The following is a 12359-nucleotide window of genomic DNA, read 5'->3' on the forward strand; positions in this document are numbered from 1 at the left end:
GGCTGCTGCGGTCTCCTGGCTCCCGGCCACCCGCCCGGTCGCACGTTTCATCCCCGCTCTTAGCCTCGAGCCGCGGCGCCCGACTTTGTCCCTTCCCGCTTTGCCCTCGCCCCTGATCAGCCTTCTCTTGGCTTTCTTCTCGGTCCCTGGACGTCAGGCCCCAGCTCGAGGCTCCAAGGAAGTTCGTTTTCGTAGTCCCTGTCCCTCTGTTCCCACCCCCTGGCCGCTCCGTGGTCTGGCTCTGCTTTCTCTGGCTTTCCTTTCTGTTCCTCGAGCACCAGCGGCTGCCCGCTCCGACGCATTTGTCGGTTGGGTCCCGGGGGAGGAAATGGGAGCAGTCATTTCCCGCATAGTCGGCGCCCACTCTGCGAGACTGCATTCCCGGGGGGCAGGCACCCGGTTTGGGCCCATTCTGCGTGCCCACAGCGCCCCAGCGCCCCGGACCGCCCCATTTCCCGAGACTTACTTCACGTCCGCTGGAGGACGCTCGCCCGGTGATCCCAGCTCCTAGTCTCCCGGACTGACGACCGATCCTCTGCAACCAGCGCTGACTGCATGCTCTCACGTCCGGACCCCCAGGCCATCCATCCCAGGTCGGGCGCACGTCTCCCCTCTCCTGGCTCCCGCCAGGCCCCAGCCCCGGCTCGCGGCTTCGAGCCTCGGCCTCCCGGGTTCCACCCCACCCGCTCCTGGCACCTCTGTCTTTCGCAAACTGCTTCGTATTCCCTTCCTCCGTTTCCCTACACCCACCATCGCCTGCCTTTCCTTCCCGGTCAAGTCTGATCGCCTCGCCTGACCTTTGAAACGCACGGAATCAGATGCACTTCGCTTTTGCCAGAGTTTCGCCCTCACCCGGACCCGGATGGAGCTGCCAGGTCTGGGGCGGTGGATTTTCTCACTGTCCCAAGCAGCCGCCGCCCTTTCCCGCTGCCCACGGCCCCCTGGCTACCCTCTCTGCCAGACCCGGCCACCTGACAGGCCCCGGCTTGATTAGGCCTCAAGCTCCGTGGTCTCCGAACGTCTTTACTTGTTTATTTCTCGAAGAATTCTGGAAAACTCTGCATCCTCTCACCCATTTTTAAGCTGACACCTGAAAGTTTTCATCCTGTACTCACACAGATGTAGAGGATATAAATGTTATTAAAATTTGACATTTGTAGTGGACAGCGTCTGAGATGGCTCCCATGATCCCGCGTCCTGGTAGTCACATCCTTTCCTATCTCCCTCCCCTTGAGTGTGGGGTAAGCCTCGAGCCTTGATTCCAGCAATAGAATATGAATAGAATAAGACAAACGTGTTGGGATGTCACTTACAGGATTAGGCTACAAAAGGACCATGGCTTCGGTTGTTCAGCCTCTTTCTGGGTTGCTGCAAGCTGCCCTGCGGAGAGGCCCAAAGTCAAGGAACTGAGAAAGGCCTCAATAGTCAGTGAGCAATGGAGGTCCTCATTTCATAATTACAAGTATTAGTACATAATTGGTCAAAATAATGTAAACACGATGCAAGTTTTGATAAGTAATTATTAAACATAATAAACTTATTTGTGAGATTCATTTCTGATGAAACGAATGGTTTTTTTCCTCATGTATCTTTGGACCAATACTGCTTATTCATAGAATGGGACTGCATTCAGCATTTTAAATATTTTACATGTAAGCCTTGAAAACGTTGTTTACATAGATAATTATGATACTAGTTTTGTCATAACTATGTTACTCAATTCTTTGAACCCCTTCTGAGTTGCATGCCAAAAATCACATAGCCATCTGCCACCAAACACTTTCAGTGGTTTGGCAGCTGACAACTTGACTGGGTCCTCCTTTGGTTTTGGTAACGCACTATTTGGAACCCTCCTGACTTGAAAACAAAATGTCATTAGGATCCTGTTAGACACGAGTATTTGGGGAAGATTCTTTTGTGTAGTGCCTAGGAGGTTTTTATACACGTAGGGCTGGCGAGAGGTCTTCTTCTGGAAGTCGGAGAAGCAAAGGTGAAAGAGGTGAGAAAGAAGAAGATACCACTCCTACCTGACCCCTCGGCAGCTGGCAACTTCCCAGGCAGGTTCAGTTCTTGGAAGAGGACACAGAGATGTTGAGGTTCTAGAAATCCATTTCCTTCAAGCTGCGGTCAGCAAACCTTTTCTGTAAAGAGCCAAATAGTGAATATTTTAGGCTTTACCATATGGCCTCTGTCCCAGCTATTTCACTCCGCCCTTGGAGCACAAAAGCTGCCGTAGATAATATGTAAACTAAGGAGTGTGGCTGTGTTCCAGTCAAATTTCATTTATGGACACTTACATTTGAATTCCATATAATTTTTACATGTCCCCAAATATTCCTCTTTTGATATTCCCCTCCCCATTATTTAAAAATGTAAAATCCATCTCAGCTCCTTGAGTGGTAAAAAGCAGGCCAGATTTGGGCTGCAGGCTCTAGTTTGCTAACCCTTGTCCCAAAGCATCCATGGAGGCATGCCCCTTGAGAATGTGTATATATTCTAGTTTGAACTTGCCAGCCTGGTTTTCAACCCTGGCTACATATGACAATCCCATGAGATACTTTATATTTAAATTTAAATTTAAATTCAAGTTAGTTACATAGAGTATATTATTAGTTTCAGGGGTAGAATTTAGTGATTCATCAGTTGCATACAACATCAAGTGCCTTCCTTAATGCCCATCACCCAGTTACCCCATTCCCTCACCCACCTCCCCTCCAGCAACTCTCAGTTTGTTTCCTGCTTAAGAGTCTTTTATGATTTGGCTCCCTCTCTATTTTCATCTTATTTTATTTTTCCTTCCCTTCCCCAATGTTCATCAATTTTGTTTCTTAAATTCCACGTATGAGTGAGATCATATGGTATTTGTCTTTCTCTGGCTGATTTATTTCATTCAACGTAATACACTCTAGTTCCATCCATGTCATTGCGAATGGCAAGAGTTCATTCTTTTTGGTGGTTGAGTAATATGCCATTGTGTGTGTGTGTGTGTGTCTTCTTTATCCATTCATCTGTTGATGGACATCTGGGTTCTTTCCATAGTTTGGCTATTGTGGACATTGCTGCTATAAACATTGGGGTGCAGGTGCCCCTTTGAATCACTATGTTTGCATCCTTTGGATAAATACTTAGTAGTGCAATTGCTGGGTCGTATGGTAGTTCTATTTTTAACTTTTTGAGGAACTTCCATACTGTTTTCCAGAGTGGCTGCACCAGCTTGCATTCCCACCAACGGTGCAAGAGGGTTCTCCTTTCTCCACATCCTTGCCAACATCCATTGTTTCCTAAGTTGCTCATTTTGGCCTTTCTGACTGATGTGAGGTGGTATCTCCTGTGGTTTTGATTTTTATTTCTCTGATGATGAGTGATGTTGAGTATTTTTTCATGTGTCTGTTGGCCATTTGTATGTCTTCTTTGGAGAAATGTCTGTCCATGTCTTCTCCCCATTTCTTGACTGGATTTTTTATTTTTTGGGTGTAGAATTGGTTAAGTTCTTTATAGATTTTGGATACTAGCCCTTTATCTGTTATGTCATTTGCAAACATCTTCTCCCATTCTGTAGGCTGCCTTTTAGTTTCACCGATTGTCTCCTTTGCTCTGCAGAAGCTTTTTATCTCGATGAAGTCCCAATAGTTCATTTTTGCTTTTGTTTCCCTTGCTACCTGGGATACTTTAAAAACTACCAATGCCCAGCTTAGGCAGTTGAGTAGCTGTTTGGTGATCCAAGGCCTGGGTGAACAAGTTAATCCCGGGAGGCACTTTTAGATGTTTATAGAGAATAGCTCTTTGCCACTACAGCCAGATGTGGCAGGGGCATTTGACAAAGTGGGCGAGGTCCCTTTTGGGCTGGATGTCCTGTCCAGTGCCAGAATTCTTGGGCTTTTTCTCAAACACAACATTGACCACCTTCTTGGCCCCCTGCTTCTTCACAACAGCAGGTGCTGGGCCCCCCTTCTTCCCCTTTGCCTTCTTTCCTTTCGGCATCTTGGATAGCTGGAGGAGAGAGGAAACACCACTGCTCCTATTCCTGGATGATCAGAGAAGGGACAGAGTGGTTTTTGCCATGAGGAAGATAAGATAGAGTCAGAAGATAAGGAAATAGTTTCTGATTGACTGGTATTTGTCTCTCTATCATCTGCCTGTATTTTCTGCTAGTGTATAGTCTTAATGAAGGAAGGTCGGAGAGTCATTTTCCACCTGTGTCTAGAAGGCACCTATCTCAGAACAGATGATCAATAATATATTTTGAATAAACTAGTGAATAAATGTGTTCACTAAGGTTTCTTAAAGCCTGAGAGAGGTTTTTGTGTGTAGTAAAATTATTTATAATATTGGTGTTTTAATTATTACTTGCTTACACTGAGTTATGAAATTTTAGTCCCAGTTTTCCTCAAGCTTTTAAATTAAACTTACAAATCTTGCTAGTACATTTATTAATCTAGTAATATTCATTTAAAATAAGAAAAATCACTTTTACTTGTTCTTTGATTCATGTGCAGTTAACTCATAAATTTAAGATTAAATTGTCTTTAAACATTTAACACTACTCAAAACTTGATTAATTACATTTTCTTAGACATTTCAAACCATATCACAAATTTTATGCGTCGGCCTCTCTCAAACATTTCTTTTTTTTTTTTTTAAAGATTTTATTTATTTATTCGACAGAGACAGAGACAGCCAGCGAGAGAGGGAACACAAGCAGGGGGAGTGGGAGAGGAAGAAGCAGGCTCATAGCGGAAGAGCCTGATGTGGGGCTCGATCCCAGAACACTGAGATCACGCCCTGAGCTGAAGGCAGACGCTTAACCGCTGTGCCACCTAGGCGCCTCTCTCAAACATTTCTAATGCTACCAAGTAGACTTATAAATTTAACAAACAAAGCATTTCCAAGCGTTTAAGCAAGACTTGCAAATCTAATTGTTAACAAACTCTAGGAAGTTATTGCAGTAATGGTTCATATCCTGTTTTGTTCAAACTTTCTTGAGTAATCCTCTTACACTTACTCTGAGTGTGGTCACTGGAATTGCTTTGACCAATGGGACGATAGCATATGTAACACACCACGGCTTGCTCTCTCTTACTGGATTTGGAATCCTTAGACTCCCACACGAGGAAGCCCAGGCTAATCTAGTGGAGGATGAGAGACCATGTGGAGCAGAGACTAACAGACCAATCAACCTTCCAACCACCTGACCTTGACCATTCAGCCTGACCATCAGCAGCAGCTGGAACCAAACAAGACCAGAAGAACTGTCCAATTGACCCACAGAGTGAAGAGAAATTATAAAAGAGAATTTACGTCACTAAGTTTGGGTGTTTCTTAATGCAGCAAAAACAAATTGATATTTAAGCTGGAATCCTTCTTATTTGTTATAGGCCTTTTCCAGCCAGTGTTTTCCCCCTGAAACCTGGACTGTCCGTCCTCTTTATGACAGAATCTCTTTCCTAGCTTCTGTGCTCCTGATTTGAGTTGATGAGGTAATGAACCCTGCATCCAGATTGTAACTAATTACTCTACTGCTTGATTGGATTCCACACCCTTCTAATATTTCTCTTTCTTTTACCAACTCTCATTTTAAAGTCATTTATAGATATTTCCCCAATGATCAATGGGGTCAGTTACCCTTCTAACTGTAGAGTTTGATCTTTTTCTTTATTTTATTAAATTAAAAAAAATTTTTTTTACCTGTTCTCTACACCCAATGGTAGGGCTCGGACTCTCAACCCTGAGATCAAGAGTAGTGTGTGCCACTGACTGAGCCAGCCAGGAGCCCCAAAGCTTGATCTTTTTAAACAAATAAATGCATTTAGTTATTTCTTGACATAATAAACAATGTCAGCACAATACAATTAATATTAATACCAAGGTGATAAGAAAGAGAATAACACAATCATCATTAATATACTTTACAGAATGATCCTTTTCATGAGTTGAAATCTTCTCCTCGGGCACTTTATGCTTTTCCCCTTCTGGAATATCATTATAGGCTCATGATTTTTCTCAGATTTGTTCCTTTTTTAAAAGCTTTTTTAAAACCACGGTTCATTCAAGTTTCATACATTGCATGTGGCTGATTATCTCTTTACATCTAGAACAGTTCCTTCACCTTTTAAAAATTGACATTGAATATTCCACATTTTTATATTTGTCTGACAACTTCTTTGTAGTATCTCTTAGCATGATTTTTATTTATTTTTTTAAAGCTTTTATTTATTTATTTGAGAGTGAGACAGAGAGAGCACAAGTTGGGGGGGGGCGGGCACACATGCAGAGGGAAAAGCAGACTCTCCGCTGAGCGGGGATCCCGATGCAAGACCTGATCCCAGGACCCTGAGATCATGACCTAGCCAAAGGCAGACACGCTTAACCACTGAGCCACCCAGGCACCCTCCATGATTTTTTCTATTCCCTACAGTTCCTGTAAACTGGAAGTGAGATCAAAAGGCTTGGCTTGATTTGGGTTAAATTTTTTGGCCAGAATATCCCCCAGGCGATGCTGTGTATTTCATATGACATCACATCAGGAGATCCAATAAGGTCAGGTTGTTCCCACTGTTATTTTTTATTTACTTTGTAGTAGCTTTATTAAGGTATTCACAGATCATACAATTCACTTATTCAAAGTGTACAGTTCATGTTGCTCCGTCGTCCCAGGGCTGCATCACTACTCTTACCAATACTAAGTGTGGTCAACTGGTTGAGGTGGTGATTGCCAGAGAAGAGAGACATTTTAATTTACAAAGATTTCTTGAGCTCCCAGTCAAGCTCCACATGGGGCACTAGACTCAGAAAGGCCACGGGACTGAGAGTTTTAGGGGTTCCCCGTGACCTTGGAGAATGAAACCCTAGGGGGATTGTGAGGACAGAAGTCAGATCCCAAAAGAATGTGGGTGCTGGGGCTGTGGAGCTCCCACAGGGCAGACTTAATTTATGAGATCTTAAAATCACAGAAAAGCAAAGACTTGGGAGGTGGCTTGAAGGGGACCGTGTTGAGTGGAACTGGGGTGGCTGCCGCCCCTTTCCTCCACCTGCCGTAGACCTGTGTGTCTGTGCACTTTGCCCCACTGCTCATCGGCTGTAGTTCTGGGTTCGTATGGAGCAGCTTTACAGACAAGTTCAGGAAACCTGGAGCCTGGGTAAGAGCAGATGGGAGAAAACCAAGTTTGCCGAGCACAGACGAAGCACCGGGCCGGGCATGGCTCCCCCAGGCATGCCATTTAATCCTTACAGCACCCCACAAGGTGGGTACATCAGCAGAGCAAACAAGTTGGGAGAGATTACTAATTTCCTGTTGGTGGTTCTTATATGTTCCTGTTTTGATAGAAAGCATGTCTTTCGGCTTAGATTGGGGGTGTGGTGTGTATTTGCTTCTGTGGTGGTCTGTGCCGTCTTTTTTTTAAATAATATTTTTTATTATATTATGTTAGTCACCATACAGTACATCCCTAGTGTTTGATGTAAAGTTCCATGATTCATTAGTTGCGTATAACACCCAGTGCACCATGCAATACGTGCCCTCCTTAATACCCATCACCAGCCTATCCCAATCCCCTACTCTGCTCTGAAGCCCTCAGTTTGTTTCCCAGAGTCCACAGTCTTTCATGGTTCATTCCCCTTCTGTTTACCCCCCCTTCATTCTTCCCTTCCTTCTCCTACCGATCTTCCTACTTCATATGTTCCATAAATGAGTGAAACCATATGATAATTGTCTTTCTCTGCTTGACTTATTTCTGTGCCATCTTTTATTTACTTCCCCTGCCTCCTATAGATGCTATGATGGAGAGAAAGTCTGGGCTGTGTCCTGAAGGAGGGTCAGCCCTGCACATCAAGCCAGGGGTAGTGACATGAGTTCCTTCATCAGAGTAACAGTTGCGGTTCTCCCACATGCCAGCCCTTGTTTGTTGGCAAGGACCCCCATCGCTGCAGCAGCGGTATCCACTCAAACATACCATGCCAGGACAATGGTGTCTCCTGGTTAGGCTACATTGCTTGTAGCTGCACCATGCAGTTCTAGCACATTGGCTCACACCTACTATGTAGCTAGAAGACCTGTACACTATTCATGGGTCAGATGAAGACCTATCTGGGTCCTGACCTTGTGGGTGCATTATGAGGGGTAGAACAACATTCAGGATGTGTCCTGGCACTGTCACTGCTTCATCTTTAGGTGCTGGATCATGATCTCATGCCCAGAGCAGCATGGTGACATGCCTTCAATGTCCTGACTCCTTATAAACTACAAGTCCTCCAGGTGACATGATCTGCCTGCATATTTCAGTGGCTGGGGGGGAAGGGGTGTCCTTATTAGACAAGTGCAGAACTGTTGTTAAATTTGAGGTAGTTTGCTCTTTGGTTTCACCATAGCTCCTATCAGATAAGGAGTTCCCTTTGATGATCCAACTCTGGTCTTCTTGGCTCCTGAGCACTCTGTCATCCCCATTGTGATGGCCCTGGAATTTCTGTAGATATTTGGGTTGTGACCTCGTCTTGGCTGCTGTTTCAGAGACCACTGGGCTTATTGTCTGGGACCTCCATTTGTCAGAGTACACACTCCTATCATAGTCCCGGATCTTGGAGATCTCATTTATTTCTGGGGCAATGTGTGGCATGATTTTATTTAATTCAAACTAGGGCAGTGTGAAATACATCATCTTAAACACCTCTTTTGGCCAAAGTGGGTTACTACTTATTACTTACTTATTCAGCTCCTCCAGGCTCTAGGGGTGCCACAGAGAAGAGAACAAAGTCCTAATGTGAACTAGTGTTACAAACCCTCTGTTTTTTGTGTCTTTCATGAGGTGGTTTGGTGAGCGTTAACCACCTCTGGTGGGTGGGGCTACTGAGGGTTTCCAGGGCGGTTTCCTTATTGCACACAGGGTGGGCCTTTGCACTGACACTGCAAACTGGCACCACCTCCCTCAGCTTCCAGCTTCTGTCTCTTTCAACTGGTCTGCTTCTGTGCCAGTCGCTCCTTACTTTGCTCAGGTTCATGCGCTCTGACCTCTGGAATAAGGGAGTGAGGAGGTGTCCTTACATCCTTGCTCTGATCAAAGACCTGTTCCTGAGATGATGGACATCACCTGGAACACCTGAGTTCTCATACCTGGAGCTCAAGGGACATTGCTTCCTCACTCTCGGTCTACTTTATTCGTACCTTGACGTGGGCTTCCCAACTCCTGGCTGTCCTGGGGCTACGGCCTTACACCTAGCAGCACACAAATCTTTGTGCTTTTGCAAGTCTTTGCTGGGGGCCTTTGGATGCAGATGGACCCCTCCCAGCTTTCTCTTTTTCATAAAAAATATGTTGTTGCATTGGCTGCAGGTGTTGGGTTTGACCCGCTGTCTCCATTTCCTCCTACTCATCATCAGTTTCACTACTAAGCAGTCGCTTTTCCTAGAGCTGGGCTGAAAACTCCCCACTCCTTGCATTTTCCTTCTAAATTCCTTGCAAGCTCACCTGCCCCTCCTTTCCTAGCTGTCAGCACCAGATCAGTCAGAGCAAGGAAGGTGCAATCCAGTCAAAGACTGGATTGAGAGAGGGCCAGGCAGTTCTATGGGAAAACCCCTTTTAAATTTAGAGGCCATCTGCACCAGAAACTGACTTCAGCTCCCAGCCCTGGGCTTGTAGGTTGTCCCGATGCCCAGAGTGCTACTTGCATTTAGTTCACCCAGGCCAGGGATGCTAACCAACTGACTAATTCATGGAAAGCTCCACTCCAAATGTGGAGAGTACCTGTGTTGAGAGTCCTTGCACCTAGCTCCCGCTCTGAATCAGCAAGCAGCACTCCAGCCAAGGTTGACTTGAACCACAGCCCTTCCGTACCCCTGAAAATTCAGCTCGTCTAAACCTCTGGGTCTAGTCCAGCTTAGAGTGGGATATCCCTACAGAGCCCACAGCTGAAGGCCCGAAAAGGTAACAGGGTGCGGGAGCCTTTTGCTTATGTTGGACTTATCTTGTTCCCGTCTTGAACCACAGGTCTTTCAGACAAAATCCTGCCACCATCTGGCACATGGGATCTGCTGGCTACCAAGTCTGGCTGGCTTTGATGAGAACGATGACATGGTGGTTTCATTTTATTATGAAACCAGCACCTAGGCTGTGCAAAGGCCACTCGTGAGGCCAGGGCTGGCAATGCTGACGTTGTTTTGGCTCTCTGTGCCTTCCTTGATCCTCGTGGATGCACTCCAGAAATTCTGTGGTCAGAGCAGCCTCAGGGAAAGAAGAATGTGCCAGGCCAGGGCCTCTTCAGTTCTCTACCTCCTGGTTTCTGTGGCTCGCCTTCTACCTCCTTGACCATTCCGTCTTGTTTCCCTTGTAGACTTCTCTCCCAGGTCTGTCTCCATCCAGAGATGGGCCACCACCGGGGAAGGTGGTAGGAAGAAGTTAGGGACCCATGTGCCAGAGGGCGGCATGAGTACTGAGCACCCAGAAGTTAGCAAATGGGGGGGAGGGTGGAATGAGGGCCAGCTGTATGTATGAAATTGCTGGTATTTGATCATTTTTGACCTATATAATCACAATTTCATCTGGTTCAAGCTACAGCTTCAGAAATTGCTTCAGTAGGGATCATGTCCACCAATACTTTAAACAAGGCTATTAGAAGCTTAGGTAGCGTACACAAAGGTAAGGAGAAACAATTAAATCAGAAAAGGCTCCTCTTTACAATAGCAACTGTAAGTTCCAGAAGGTAGTGAAGTGCTGGCGGAGTCTTATGTGAAATCACAGACAGTCAGGAAGTAGCTCTTCTCCTGCTGAAAAGCTTTTAGCCAACCCAAGCCCCCCTCACTATTGGAGGAGGATGGAGCTGGGCAGCAGGTCTCTGTGTTTCTGAGCCTGGCATGCCTGTCTGGGGTAATTTTTCAGTGTAGGCCCTGAAGTTCCATCATTCTGTGGGTCTGCACAGAAGGCTGAGGAAGAACATCAGCTGTGATTTTACAGAGTTGGTTAAAGACTTGTTACTTCTGGGGCAGCCCAGACAATTCTCTGCAAACACAAAGGCTTCCTATAAGGAAGGCTGCGCTGGATGCTGAGATGAGCTGCTTAATCCATGGGGTCGTAGCCAAATACAATTCTCCCAGCCTCAGTTTCTTCCTCTATAGATGGGGATGGCCATTCCTCCCTCTTGAGACTGTGTTAATCCACTAGAGCTGCCATAACCGATACCACTGGGGGGCTGAAACAACAGAAATTTATTTTCTCACAGTTATTGAGGCCAGATGTCCAAGATCAAGGTGTTGGCTGGATTGGCTTCTGATGAGGCCTCTCTTCCCAGCATATAGATGGCTGTCTTCTTGCTGTATCCTCACATGGCCTCATCTCTGTGAGGGTGCAGAAAGAGAGAGAGAGAGAGAGAGAGAGAAATTGCTGGTGTCTCTTCCTCTTCTTATAAGGACACCAGTCCTATCAGTTTAAGATCTCATCCTTATGACCTTATTTAACCTTTATTACCTTCTTTTTTTTTTTTAATAATGATTTTTTATTATATTATGTTAGTCACCATACAGTACATCCCCGGTTTTCGATGTAAGGCTCGATGATTCATTAGTTGTGTATAACACCCAGTGCACCATGCAATATGTGCCCTCCTTACTACCCATCACCGGTCTATCCCATTCCCCCACCCCCCTCCCCTCTGTAGCCCTCAGTTTGTTTCTCATAGTCCATAGTCTCTCATGTTTCATTCCCCCTTCTGATTACCCCCCCTTTCTTTATCCCTTTCTTCCCCTACTAATCATTCTAGTTCTTATGTTCCATAGATGAGAGAAATCATATGATAGTTGTCTTTCTCTGCTTGACTTATTTCACTAAGCATTATCTCCTCCAGTGCCGTCCATGTTGTAGCAAATGTTGAGAACTCATTCTTTCTGATTGCTGAGTAATATTCCATTGTATATATGGACCACAACTTCTTAATCCAGTCATCTGTTGCAGGGCATCTCGGCTCCTTCCACGATTTAGCTATTGTGGACATTGCTGCTATGAACATTGGGGTGCATATGGCCCTTCTCTTCACTACGTCTGTATCTTTGGGGTAAACACCCAGTAGTGCAATGGCTGGATCATAGGGTAGCTCAATTTTTAACTTTTTAAGGGACCTCCACACGGTTTTCCAGAGTGGCTGTACCAACTTGCATTCCCACCAACAATGTAGGAGGGATCCCCTTTCTCCACATCCTCTCCAACAATTGTTGTTTCTTGCCTTGTCTATTTTTGCCATTCTAACTGGCGTAAGGTGGTATCTCAGTGTGCTTTTGATTTGAATTTCCTTGATGGCTAATGATTTTGAACATTTTTTCATGTGTCTGTTAGCCATTTGCATGTCTTCATTGGAAAAGTGTCTGTTCATATCTTCTGCCCA

Source organism: Ursus americanus, chromosome 25 (genome assembly GCF_024610735.1).
Source record: "Ursus americanus isolate L20-20 chromosome 25, mUrsAme1.1.p, whole genome shotgun sequence".
Taxonomy (NCBI): Eukaryota; Metazoa; Chordata; class Mammalia; order Carnivora; family Ursidae; genus Ursus; species Ursus americanus.